This window comes from Cottoperca gobio, chromosome 8, assembly GCF_900634415.1.
Source record: "Cottoperca gobio chromosome 8, fCotGob3.1, whole genome shotgun sequence".
NCBI classification, from domain to species: domain Eukaryota; kingdom Metazoa; phylum Chordata; class Actinopteri; order Perciformes; family Bovichtidae; genus Cottoperca; species Cottoperca gobio.
The window spans coordinates 12,213,595-12,227,498 of record NC_041362.1 but is presented as its reverse complement, the minus strand read 5'-3'; positions in this window follow the sequence as shown (position 1 = coordinate 12,227,498).

The following is a 13,904-nucleotide window of genomic DNA, read 5'->3' as shown; positions in this document are numbered from 1 at the left end:
AAAAAACCTACAGTGAGTGTATGAGAGGGAAAATGGCAACCCTCCAATCGACAAGGCTGTTGATCTCAACATAGTCTATTAACACGCAATAGTTATACACTGTTTAGTGCCATTTCCTCCTCATGCTGTATAAAGGTTGTGTGACAGGACGAGTGCAGAAGCAGAAAGGGAGATAGTCCAACATGTGAGGAAAACGCTGAGTCATTATTGCCCTCAAAAAGTTCTGAACATATAATCAATACCTCGGGGCACTTGAGGCATCAGAAAGCGCACTGCAATTGGAGGCCATTTTCTTGCTTTGTTGAAGTGCCAACAAGGCACCTGAGGAGTCGTCTAAATTCTGACCCCACCGTGCCAGGGTTTCTTAAGCAGCCACTGCTTTGCACTTCTTGTTTTGGTCGATGTGAAAGAGAAAAGAGGCAGAAAAAAAACCTTACTCTGACAATTTGGTGTTGCAACATCATCTTTTACAAATCATATAACCAAGATTTAAATTGAGGGAACAACAGATTTTTTTAATAGCACATCCTGTCTCATGTGTACACGCAAAGGTACAGTTTGTTTTTGTTTGGAGGCTATTCTGAAAAGCTCACCCATTACATTTGACTGCCATGCCCTCGCTGCCATTTGTTACACATTCAAAAGAAAGATTTAATCAACACGTCTGGTTACATAAACCACAGAGACGTAGTGCAGAAGCTCTGAATAGTAAATGAGGTTGTGCTTGCATAAGTAACTAAAATTCCTTTCTTCTTTCTTTCCCTGTAATGAACACAGGCATCTACTATCTTCAATGACACTGGTTCTTTCAGTCTGGTCATGTCATCATGCTTTTTCTCTGGCAAATGCATTGTGAAACGACTCCCACTCAAATCAGCTAAGGACTACGCACACTGTGTTTTTCAGTGTCACAGAGAAGTGTTTCCTGTCACACTTAAAGCAGCAGTAACAGATGCCTCAAATCAAATCGATATATGACATACATTAAAATGTGAAAACCACAGGGTGCCATCACTGGATTCATTTTAGATGGAGCATGAGCTTGTTTTATTCACTTCCTCCAGACATGCTGCAGCTCCACAATCTAACATTAGCCTTCAGTTATTTCTGACCTAAAATGTTTGTGGTGGGGAGGGGGAGCAATAACCATGCCCTTCTTCAAACTCGACCTTCATGTTGGTCTCAACTACACACTTTAACTTGCACGTTTGAGATATCGCGGTGACAAAATCTGTCCACATCCAGTTCGACATAAACACCTAGCAAAGTACTCAAAGTGTAGCCTCTGTGGTAGCTCCAGCTACAGTAGCAGTCTCCGGGATCTCATTTTGCCACGATGATGCACACACAGACTCACAAGGTGAAAACAAGACCCGCAGCGTCACACATGTCGCTGCCGGTGTGAACGTTTTTCACACGATTCCAATTTGCAATACAAGTTTTTTTTTATGTGCTTTACTAGAAAAACTAAGCAACCATTTGTCAGTTAGATTTGGTTAGGGCAGAGCTATGTAATATTAATCACCCATCTTTGCTTACTACACCTGAGCCTTGCTTTCCCTCAGATGTGCATAAATGTTGTGCATTCCTATTGCAAATGTCAGTGGTGTTCTTGTGGATCAGTTTGTAACTGTGAACTGATCCAGGCACAAATCAAGTACACTGATTTGTGCTGGGAGGAATTTTAGGAAGTGACCCTCCGCACCACATCCTGTCCACTGAAATGTTCTGTGTGTGGAGGATAGAGCTAAAGCTCAGGCCTATGCTGTGTTTGGATAAGGATGAAAACGCCACTGGCCTCCACATTCACACAATAGAGTCTTTGAATTTGTGCAACACCTTAGACAGGGTGGGTCCTGTTTTCATTACTGAAGTTATGCACCCTCACAACCTGATTAGGAGAACTCCAAGCTGCGCAGTTTATATTTAGCCAGCATCTGAGAGAGTCAAACTTACTTTTTATTCCTAAATAACTAACTGTGTGACACAAGTGTTCTCATTTCCATAAAATAAGGCTTTGAGCTCTACAAGACTCCTCACCACTCAGTCAGCGTTTGAGCATTTTCAAGCAATATTGTGGTCCAATTAATTTCTGGAAGCCCTGAGGCGGTAATCTGTATGATATCCTTGCTTTTTTCTAATACACAGTCTGTCTGTTCGTGCTTCTTTTTGAGTATCCAGACTGCAGCCTGCAGCTGCTTTGCTCTTCTGCAGCCAGTTGATGAGTTATTGTACTGTAACACTTGTAGCCTGACACTTGACTGAATAATCAAAGACTACCGCAACACATTTCACTCTGTCTAAAAATGTTGGTGACCCCTCTGGCTGCATTTCTCCTCTACATTTTCCCCTCAATTTGGAATGTCCAATTACCCATATCACAGCTAACTAACTCCACTGTTGGCCTGCGGAGGGTCATGTGCGTCGCCAAAAATACATAGGGAGTCGCCAGACAATGATTAGCTTTTGCCAGATAGGTGGAGACTGTCTTCCCAAGTGGAACGAAAGCATCAGCATGTGCTCCAAAACAAAACATGTTTACTTCCAATTTGTCAAAGGCCCGCAAGTGGTCGGAGTAATTATGACGGGAGAAAATGAAAGAGGAAATGAGGCGAAATGACAGACTTTCACATGAGAGACGGATGTTCGTTTCACGCTTCCAACCATCAGTCAACTTAGTTTTTGTTAAAGGAATACTTCACCCGCAAAATGACAATTTGTACATCAATTAATCCCCCTGTGTTACCTTGAATTCTTAAAGAAAACTATGTTTTTCACGCATGCCTCCACGATTTAGAAAGTCACAGACAAATGATGTGGGTGTAACGTAACCCACCTCCCTCTATGCATGCAAAACGAGTCGGTAGTGCAACAACAAGGACATTGGTCAATGTTTTGCACCAGTGCAAAGCATGCAATTCTAATCTATCAATAAATGTTTTATATCTATGAAATCTATATACATTTTAAACTACGCTCCATATGTGCAACAGACACACTATCAGATATGTTTGCAAAAATGTAAGTGATCAGGCCGTTGAATTAAATGTAAGCAGGAAAAACTCTGGAAATGTTTTTATTTGTTTCTCCTCAGGCACGTCCATCACCCACGTTCTTCCCCACTGAAGTCCTGTGAGCTATTTATCCTGCTCCATCCTATCCTTGTATTCCTGTTTGTGTCTGCTCCAGCAGAGTGTACCTAAGTATCATTGATTGATGTAGTAGTTACTGTGTGAGGGTACTGACATTTCTGCTGAGACAGCAAAGTGTAAAGCATTAACTTTGTCGCTGAATTAAAACAAATCCGAGCACCGACTCGTTGCAAATGTACAGATTCTATTTTAATGATACTCCCTTAAAAAAACTTGGTGTTGATGAAGTGCGATTGCATTGCTTAGAATTACGCAATAGCACAAAAGGTAGAAAAGAAACCACAATTTGCAAAATGTACAATGTGTAGATTGTATATTCTTAGTGTGTGCTCAGCAATCTCCGTTATTGCATGAAATGGTAATGTCACCGCTGTCACCCTCGCTCAGTGATTTACAGTTTCAGCATTAAGAGAGGTGTCAACACCAAAAAATAAATGGTCCAGGAGTTAATACGCTGGTATGCACAACATACAAGCTATATTTTCAAGGACAAAGTGTTCTGCATGCATTAAAACCTTTTATTTTATGTGAGAATGTCTCTCTAAAAGTGAACGCAGTGGAGAAAGTTTAGGGTTATAATTGAAACCCTGAAGCGGTGACAAGATTATACCAAAGGTTGCTTTGGGTTTCTTTGACTTTGATAAGGGATGTGGAGGAAGACAGGGCGAACTGGTAGTGAAAGCAAATAGAAAGATTGTTATTTCTACATTTCAACACCTTTGTTTGTGCGTATATGCAGTAGTTGGTCAGGCAGGGACACAAACATACACCCACGTTTTATTTGCAGTCAAACACACACATACTGGATACTCTTCTTGTTTTGAGTCCAGCTGTAACAAAGGTTGAGGAGTGTTAATGTTTCACTGTAGGTCCCACTGTAAGAGAAAAACTGCTTGTGCAAACAAAACCTCTCTCTCCCCCTCTCTTTCCTTCCTGACACTTTCAATAACGGTCCCTCGTGTGCTGCAATATGTACTTTTGCTGCCTCATTTTCTCCTCCTTTCCCCTCTTTGCTGTGTCAACACAGCTAACACAAAACACACATCAGCTCGATTGAAACTGTTAAAGCCTAATTCAGCGACTACTTTCATAAACTAATGCTCCAATCAGAGCTTAGAAGCATTTATAGGGTCAGGGAGAGAGTGTTTTTCCTCCTTCGGCCTAATGTCACAACATTCAACATGTACCATGACCTACGTGGTGAGACAGGACCAGACTGAGTTCCTATCAGGCCTCAGGCTGTTCTGTCAGCCCACCTGAGTCCTCTGGGTCTGTTGCCGGGTAGAAGCACATCTCCACCCCTCGCTGTGATTGGTCGATGCAGTCTTTATGGCCCCACCTCTCAGAACGCTGGTGTCTTGTCTGAACACAGCTGTCTGTCACAAACCCGAACAACTGCTCTGCCGGCAGGTATTTGTGATCTTTTAGCTGCTAAAGTTAGCAAACAAATAGTAATCTGATCCTACATGTTGTCAGTTAACAACTCTACTCTAATTTCAGACTGATGTAAAGGTGTCAAAAGCTAACTTTGCTCTGTAAACAGTTATTTCCTCTCCCGCTCCATCTCTCTCTCTCCATCTCTGTGAAAGTTGCCACAACCTTTAACTACCTCCCCCTCTGAAGACAGACATGTGCTATCAGTGCAGCCAACTACACAGACAACGTGACCCTCACAATAAAAGACCCTTGACAGTGAGGGAGAGAACATGTTGTTAGGGGAGTTAATCATCCACATCCTCTAAAATATCTTTCAATATGTTTGTTTATCTTCTGCTCCCTCAGGCTGTTAGATGGAGAGGGAGGAAGTGTGGTTGGGTGGTTAATTTGGACTTTCTACATCATCTACCCTCTTCTAGCCTGCTCTGGAAGAAAGATTATTGTGGTTGACAAAATCAAAACAATGATAAATGATGTATTGCCACACACACACACACAGTGGTATTGTGTGGAGGATAAATGTTATCACTTGTTACTTTTTCATTACTAGTGATTAACTGAAGAAGACAAATCCAGCGTGAGCAATGCACCAGCTGCCACGAACCAAGCTGGGCTCAACCTCAGCTGCTGAACGCAGTTGGTACAGAAATGGCAGAGTAGCCGGGATGTTGAGGAGTCAACGACTAATGCTACATTCACACTGCGGGCGACAAAAGCTACGAAACGGCCAAACGTGTACCGCTACGCAGAGTCGTCGTTGAAGTGTTACTCAGGCGCTCGTTGCCGTAGTTATGTCATTAAATAGCACTGGGAACTGGCGAATGGCAAGAATATGTTTTTTCTTCCATTTTTTTTAGATGCAACAGGAATTGTGGGGAGAGAGAACGAGACTGGAGATGGTGAAAGCCAGGTTTTTTAACGTTCCATGTAAACATCATATCCTGAATACAGTAGTGATTAAGTATTCAGATCCTTTTACTTAAGTAAAGGAAGACGTACTATTGTCTAAAATGACTCTTTTACAAGTAAATATTACTTGTAAAAGTACACATATATTATCAGCTGACTTACTTACGCGAAATAAGTATTTATTAGTTTAATAATAAATAACTGCATCATGTTTTATAAGCTCCTCATTCTTTTTGCATTTGATGTATTAATCCGAAAAGTCATAGTCAATTTACTTTACCACCAAAATATAAGCTTTAAAAACACTGAGAACAATCTAACTATTAAACAATATATGACCTAATTACAATGACATATTGGGCATATTCCTTATTTACAATGAGCATAGCCTGTGTACTTTATTCTGAAATAACTCGACTGACTTTTTATCACTGGAGAATAATCAACGTCAGCAAACATTACGATGCCTGCTCGCGGGCACGGGCGTGTGTTTATGGTGCTTTGATGTTTTATTAAACTGAGAGGAAACAGCCGCTCATGAGAGCAACAGCGGACCTTTAAATAAACCTTTTCCTAGCAGACATGTTGTCAGGAGAAGCACAGGTGTAACTAATTAAATCAGTGATGGTTTTGTTCCACTCAGTATGCTCTGCCGTGACCCAGCATGTACAATAGTGCTGTGGCACTTGCACAGCTAATTGGAATGCGGACATTATTAATTAATGGTAGACCAGAGTTTGAAAGCTCAAAATGTGTATTACGCGACAAAATTTGAGATGTGGCCGGTGATCTACTCTTCTCCTCTGATGTTCACCATCAACAGTACAAGGCTTTTTGACCTGGGATGCAGCCATGTGTGAGATTGCATAATATAATCCACTTACTCCTACTGTGTGTGTGGGGCTTGTAGAGAGACTCATTTCTGTGAAAGAGACGTTCCTTCCTGTTGTAAATCTTGTACACGGTGGCTCTGTCTTCTCCTCAGCCATCTGTCCCCTCCATCACGACATGCAGCCACCCATCTTACCTCAAATACTCTTTGTTTCATCCTAATCCCTCATTTTCTATTTATAATTGGTTGGCATGACTCTCCGAGCAATCTGTGTTGCATCACGGATGGAAACGGAGGCTGTATGTTGATGTTTCTCGGATTTCTAGTCTCTCAAAATCAGGGCGGTGTTGATTCAAACGACTGATAATCGTGTTACATCATGCTGTAAATTGATGCACCTCATCTTTTTTCCCTTCCATGTAAACCTCTTCCCACAAATAGAAATGTAATCAAATCATTTTTGGAACAAATGATCTATTAGTTGGTGAACCTTCTAAAGCTTTATTGCTTTTTTCGCATTTACTTTTCTATTTGTGTTTCCCTCCAGGAAGCAAACAATTTGGTTGCATTTATTTTTTTTAAAGATGCTGTTTCAGGTGGGAGCAGAACATGACTTTTAACTACATGTCTAAAAGTAAAATAAAACACTGAATGAGAAGTGACTGTGCTATCTTTGTTTAGTATCAGGAGGCAGGGACAGGCCCCACATACAACCCAGTCTTCTTTAAAGACGGCGAGGGAACAGTTAAGCTTCATCTCCAGCACGTATGCTTTCAATTCTGATATAGTTGTTAGATGTATTTGCGTCATGCATTAACAAATTGTCAAAGTCCTAAAACAACACTATTGTGCATGCACTTCATCAGCTGTAACAGCTCTGAAAATACTCAATCTGAAAATCAAACATTTGAAATAACATGGTGGGAGGGAAGGCTAATCTTCCAAACACACATGGAGAAGCTGTTTGGAACAAATAGTGTCACAAAGGATAAAAAAAGGTTTTACTCAAATATTGCACAGTGGATTTGCACTCGTTGCGTCTACAATGAGGAACTGACAGTGAAGAGGATAAGAGAAGTGGGAATTGGCTCACTAGGTGAACCGAATTGTAGAGTTTTCTTTATGAGTTGGCTGTAACACCCTAAACTAATTATGTTTATGTTTGCGTTAGCAATTTCCATAGAGATAACTCTTCCTTGTACCTTTTCGGGATATTACAGCACATGCCCCAGTTGGCTAAACAAATCCACGTAAGTAGAAGTTGTTCCCTGCTGGTACATGTTCTGTCTCCCTCCTCATTGGGCCTGCTTCCAAAGGGCACTCCATCACTTGGCATGGCACTGGCATGACCTCTCCCCTAAACTCACATACACACACAAACACACAAACAGAAAGAGGTTGCCAAAGTCCTGACGCGAGGCTTGACAGTGCGAACGAGGGAGGAGCTGCATCGCCAGTTCACAATTGGCAGCCTGAAGAACCAAGTGATCCGGCGGCCTTCCTCACCTGCATGCACAAGAACAGGCTAAATAAACATCTTTTTTACGAGCACAGAGTGCACACTTAAACCTGTTATATGAAGTTGACAAAAGCAACCACTGTAACCTGGAAAAGATCTTGAGCAAGGGAGTTTTTACAGACATTGTGTGCGTGTGTGTGTGTGTGTGTGTGTGTGTGTGTGTGTGTGTGTGTGTGTGTGTGTGTGTGTGTGTGTGTGTGTGTGTCAGCATGGTTATGTGATGTGCTTCCAGAGATTACAGTTGATTCCCAAAAGGAGTAGAGGAGGGCAGTGGACGATGGTCCAGACACAATACCTTCATGTTTAATGTAAACCCAATGCATTCTATTGAATTGTATCAGAATTAGCTGCGACATCTCTCTCATGTTTTATTCATCATGGCGCTTGTCGTTACTTTATTGAAACAAGAGGAAAGGGTTTAAAAGTAACTCTTAAATCAGCACTCGCCCCTTTCTTTTTTTTGGTAGCTCTTTAAGAGTAGGAAAGAATAAAATGTTAAGAGTGAAATGATTCAAAGAGGACAGGCGTGGGAACACATCAGGTGATTTCTCAGCTATCCACTGCAAGGTCAAAGATCTGGAAAAATCCACATGATTTTCCAGGGCAGCTCAGAGAAGGGTCACCACTGTCTTATCACAGGTCGGAGCAGACCGCACCGCTGTGCAGTGACCGCAGGAGTACACTTTGGCTTCTCCTCCTTCACCTCCCTCCCTCCTTCCATCTCCCTCTATCGCTTGACCACCTGGCGTCAGGCAGCATGCTCCCTTTCCATCTGCTCTTATTCTCAAACTGAGGAAACACTGGGGGACAGATGGATGAAGGGGTTGGAAAAAAAAGGAGAAGGAAAAGTCAGGTCAGCAATGAAAGCAGCTGAGTATCTTTTATCAGCTTTAGATTAACAGAAAGCCTGAGCACTACACGATAACACATGTGATAAAAAAAAAGAAGCAATTATTAACTTGTGTTTAGCACTGAGGGAGGAGAAAAATAAGCAGTTGAGGTCCAGTTTAAAGGGAAAGTCTGTCATTTGTATTGCAACAGAATGCCATTGAATCAGTGTTATTAGATAAATATTATCTCATGTATACATGAGAAATGTCAAAAGCACTTGTTGAGGTGTGCTGTCACAGCCCGACAACATATTGATTGCCATATTGATTCAGATTAAAGCACCTTTCCTATCTGAAAGCCATCTGTCATTTTTTATGATTCAATCTAAGAAAGTGGCTTTTCATTTTAAGATGTTCGAGGTCTTTACCAGGATGCGTAATGAAGTGGCTCTGATGGAGCATGTTGATGACTGCATTGCTCTAATTGAAAATCATATATACAAGCCGAGCGTAAAACATGCGATCAATGAGTGTTTTTTGTGTGTTCATATTACTCTATATTGTCAGACACATGGTGCATAATCGATGTTTGCTTGGTGGATGGGTAATGGGTGGTGCAGTACATGAAGCTGAACTAACGACTCCTCGAAGGGCACAACATGTACTGACAATTGTTTGCCGTAATCATTCAGTGGATGTCAACACAGACTGTGTGTGTGTTTGTGTGGATGACCACCATGCAGAATGACAATTACCTGTCTCTGATGTCAGAGACACAACCTGGCAGTTTAATGTCTCAATTAATATGTGCAGTTCAAGTGATCGGAGCAGGAACGCTGCGCTACGGTGTTTTCTTTCCCCTCACTTTCATATTCCCCAGCAGCCATAGAAATGTTAATCAGTTTAGATGTGAATAGATGCACAGGCCGCACATCAAGGGATTTAGAATTCACATCTTTGAAGGGATTGTCGGAGGTTCAATGTGCCATGTTTGTAGGGTAATCAAAAGATAACAAGATTTGTGAAGAAGAAGTTTTTTTTGCACCATGAATTAATTTAGTGCAGCCTGTTTGCAAGTCTCAGTGGTAACACAGCACTCTAATTGAGTGCAGAGGACACACATGCACTGGCTCATGTCTTTCCATCAAAGTCTCACAAATCTGTATGCTGCAGTCTCCTCAATATTCCCAAAGCTTCCTGCTGCGAAGTGAGAGATCCCACATCCAGTGCAGGACTCACTGCAGCATCTTTAGACTCTCACTTGTGAAATGCTCCAGAAATGTATAAAGGCCACTCTTAGCTCCTGCCATCTAGTTTTGCAAAGTCAGATGTAATTATGCAACTTGGTATTGCAACGTATCCTCATACGATGGTTCTTATGATGTCTTACGATAGTTATTCCTCGTTTTATGTGCATTTTACTGCCAATATACAGCAACACGTTAATTTACACTCGTTACATGTAAACAGTCTTTTCAAAATAAACTTGTCTTCACAGGAAACAAGTTGGTTAGTTTAAACTTTGGGTTAAATTAAGTAAGGAAATTAACCTAAATGACAAAATATTATTTTCTAGTTTCATATTTCCACATTTAGGCTCAAACAACAAAGTTGTCCCATGACATATATACAGTATGATGTATTGCCATGCTAAATATAAAAGCAAGATGTAGTGCTTTAATGTATGTGAGTGTGTTATCTTTGTTTTGTTTTATTGGCTTGTTTGCTTTAGTTGTGTGACATCTTTGATGATATGCGGTCATCGCTGTGGTGCTCTGGGCAGCATTTCCCAGTGATCACTTGGCAACAGTGTTACCACAGTGTTGTTCTGATTTACTGAACTGACAGCAGCTCCCCAAACCCCAAACAAACAACATGCATTATTTTACTGAGGCTGATAACACCACTATAAATAATGCAACATAAAGTAATACCTACACATTCCAAATATATCAAAAACATTTAAGCTTAGCAGCAGTAATATTACCCATCTGTTACAGTTAGTGGCTACAACTAAATCTTACTTCAACTTATAATAGCATTATATTGGCATATGGCAGTAATTCATAACCAGGGTTACTTGTACACCAGGGGGCATGTGGAAGCTAAAGGCCCAGACACAACAAACAGACATCAAAGAACTAGTGGCGACAGAGAAGACTGTCACCGCAAAGACTACAGCCAACTATCACGTTCTTTCTGCGCCACAGCAGGTGGAGGTGATCTGTATTCGTCATTAGAAAAAGTAAACTGGAAGATCGATGACTGTAAATATACAAACCGTTGTTATGACGCACACGATCTTTTCATACCACTCTCCCTGGACACTTCCAGGCGGCCATGTCGTGGAGGAAATATCCGTGTATATGAATGATCAGATGAAACGAAGATGAGAAATAAAAAGAGACTCTGTGTGTGCCGTCTTCACTTTAGTTGCTTTTTTGTTTTCCCCACGTCTGTTTCTCTTCTCATGCACTGATTCACTTCAGCTGATACTGTCGGCAGGGCCAAAAAGTGTCAAACAGGATTAACTTGGTGTGATGCTGATCTGTAGTAGACAGATCGTATATTTACAATAACCCATCAACCACAGTTATCACCACATGTTGCAATTGAGAGTATGTGAAAACAAACTAGTGAGCAAGCAAGCAGTTTAAATAGTACACGTAATGGATAAGGTAATGGATAAGCAGTTGAAATGCCGAGTCATAAGTGAACAGTTGAAAGGGCTTAAAGTAAGGGATAAACTGCTGAAATAGGTTAGCTAAAATCAATGGATAAATGGTTGAAGGGGTAAATCTTTTGACAGGGCTGAGGGTATGTCAGAAAACAAAAGCTTGTGAATCAATGGTACACAGCTTGACTGCTTTATTGCAGACTAAAAGTGGAGAAGAGACAAGTAACTTGTACTTAAAGTACCTGTGTAAACCCATACACAAGGCATAAATGGCTTAAGTATATTCTAAAACTAATATTCAAATTCATTTTTTTGTGTTGTGAAATCTTTCAACATTGCAGTCTGAGCCCAAAGTTGATACAACAGTTAGAACTGGTTTTCCAAGTGTTCAAGGTCTGATAATTACATTTTTGTTCACTGGTGACAGAAAAGCTTTGACGGAAATTACAGCATTGGAGCTATACCACTTAAATAGGGTTTATCATGTATGAAGTCAGACATGTCTAGATTAAATTGTAATTCTATGCAGTATAAAATAATTTGGCTCTAAAGTCCAAGTTTTGTTTTAGCTCCAACATTTTTACCACCCATACCCTCCGATAGAAAGCTGCAGCGAGAGCAGAGTGATGGGCCGGCTGTAGGTGAGCCAGTGGACATGCAGTATATTTACACTCCCTGTGCTCTCTGCACTCCGACTCTGATTCATATTAGTGCCATAAAGCACAAGGCTAGGGCACTTTTAGACAGGGGTGGCATAAATCCCACAGTCCAGAGCTGATGAAAATTCTAAAAAAACGCAGCTCCCTCGAACACAATCCATTTCTAAACACTCCGCTCATAACCATCTCTTTTTGTTGTTTATCTCTGAGCTGCAAACTGTGACTTATGTTTCAGGCACTGTCCAATCTGTGTTGTCTGTTTTTTAACAGTAGATGTAGAGTATAGTCTGATGCCTGTTCCACAATGATACAAAGCCAATGTGGTGACCTTCATGGTATTAGGGCGAGCCATCCAATCTTTCAGTCTCCCCAGAGACCGCCATAAAGCACTCACTGCTCTGACACCTCAGGGTGCAAGGCGCAGGGGCGAGAGTTATGATGTGCTGTATTTTTTTTTTAAAAAGGACGAAGAAAAAAAAGATATAAACATGACTGACTGTACACTGATGTTTATGTTCTATCGCACACAAGCTTCACCCTCCAACAGTTCTCTATAGTCTCCACCGCTGACGTCATCACATCTGCGTGGGCTGAAATTCACACTGAAATGTAAACCTTTCACTCACACAGAAAAGTTTCAGACAATACTTACCTAGAACTTCTTTATGCTTTCTGTCCCTTACCGCATGGAAAGGGCATTTGTGTGTTCTGCACCCTCGGCATGGAATATGTTGCAGAAAGACTTGATTCTCATTGAATTGATCTTGTTAAATGCTTTTAAATGTCTTTGAAATGTTCCTTACATTTTTTGTTTTCTGTCCATATCTGTGTTTTTGTTTATGCTGCTGCCTGTCTTGGCATGTTACTCTCCTGGTTAAATAAAAAAAAAATTATATATATATATATATATGCTGAAAACAACGGCTCCTGTGCATCTACCTTTTTCATTATTTTCATGTCTTAGCACACTTTTCTTTTTGTATTATTGGACAGGATACTCTATGGAATGTGCATAAATGAGACATTCCCTGTGTGTCTCCAGCATTAATGCAAGACAAGCCATTTCTTAAGTCAAACAAGTTTAAAGAGAGAGTAAAATGGAAACCTACTTTCACTGGCAAGATATCTAACAAATGTTTACCCAGTAAAGTCAGTCAAATTGTAATCAGTTTGGCTAATGTTTGCACTCTGCAAGGCGTCAGTCAGACGCCATTAAACCAACTGTGTTCCGATTGGGAGGGACAGCGTCGGCTAAGTGGTGAAACCTGATATCCAATACGCTCTTTGAGTATAGCATATAACTATAGCACCACATTGTACATTATTTGTTTGTTAATATGGTATTTTTACTGTACAGTAACAGCATCAGCACCCTAAATCTTCAAATTTGGCCTATTTGGAAAGCAGTCTACAGTAACTCTGTTTCTCAATGTGTTAAAACAAACATCAACCTTTCTGTTGCTGAATATCAATAATGCACAAATGTTTCTGGGCACAGTGTTTCCCCAAAGACATAATATGTTTGTTTTTTTAAATCATGCTTGTTTTTCACCTTCAGTATTTTCTTTATTTGCTGTTTAGGGCATGAAGTTACTCACAAATAGAAAGGTGCAGGCTTATTTTGGATCAGTGCTGGGTTTCTTAAGCCCCAATAAGCAGGCAAAATAACAGCTAATGTGGACTGAATTAATAGAGCGACCTGGTCATGGCATTTACTGATGCGGTGACCAGCCTCCCCCTCATGTTTTCCTTGTAAACACAACATATAACTGCAGACTGTCTGCAAGAAAGAAAAATAAGTAAACAGGGCTGGTGCAGAAGCAAATGTTCTTTATGGTGATTAATCAACAGTCATTTCACTTTTTTGGAAGATTTATGAGAGACATCTG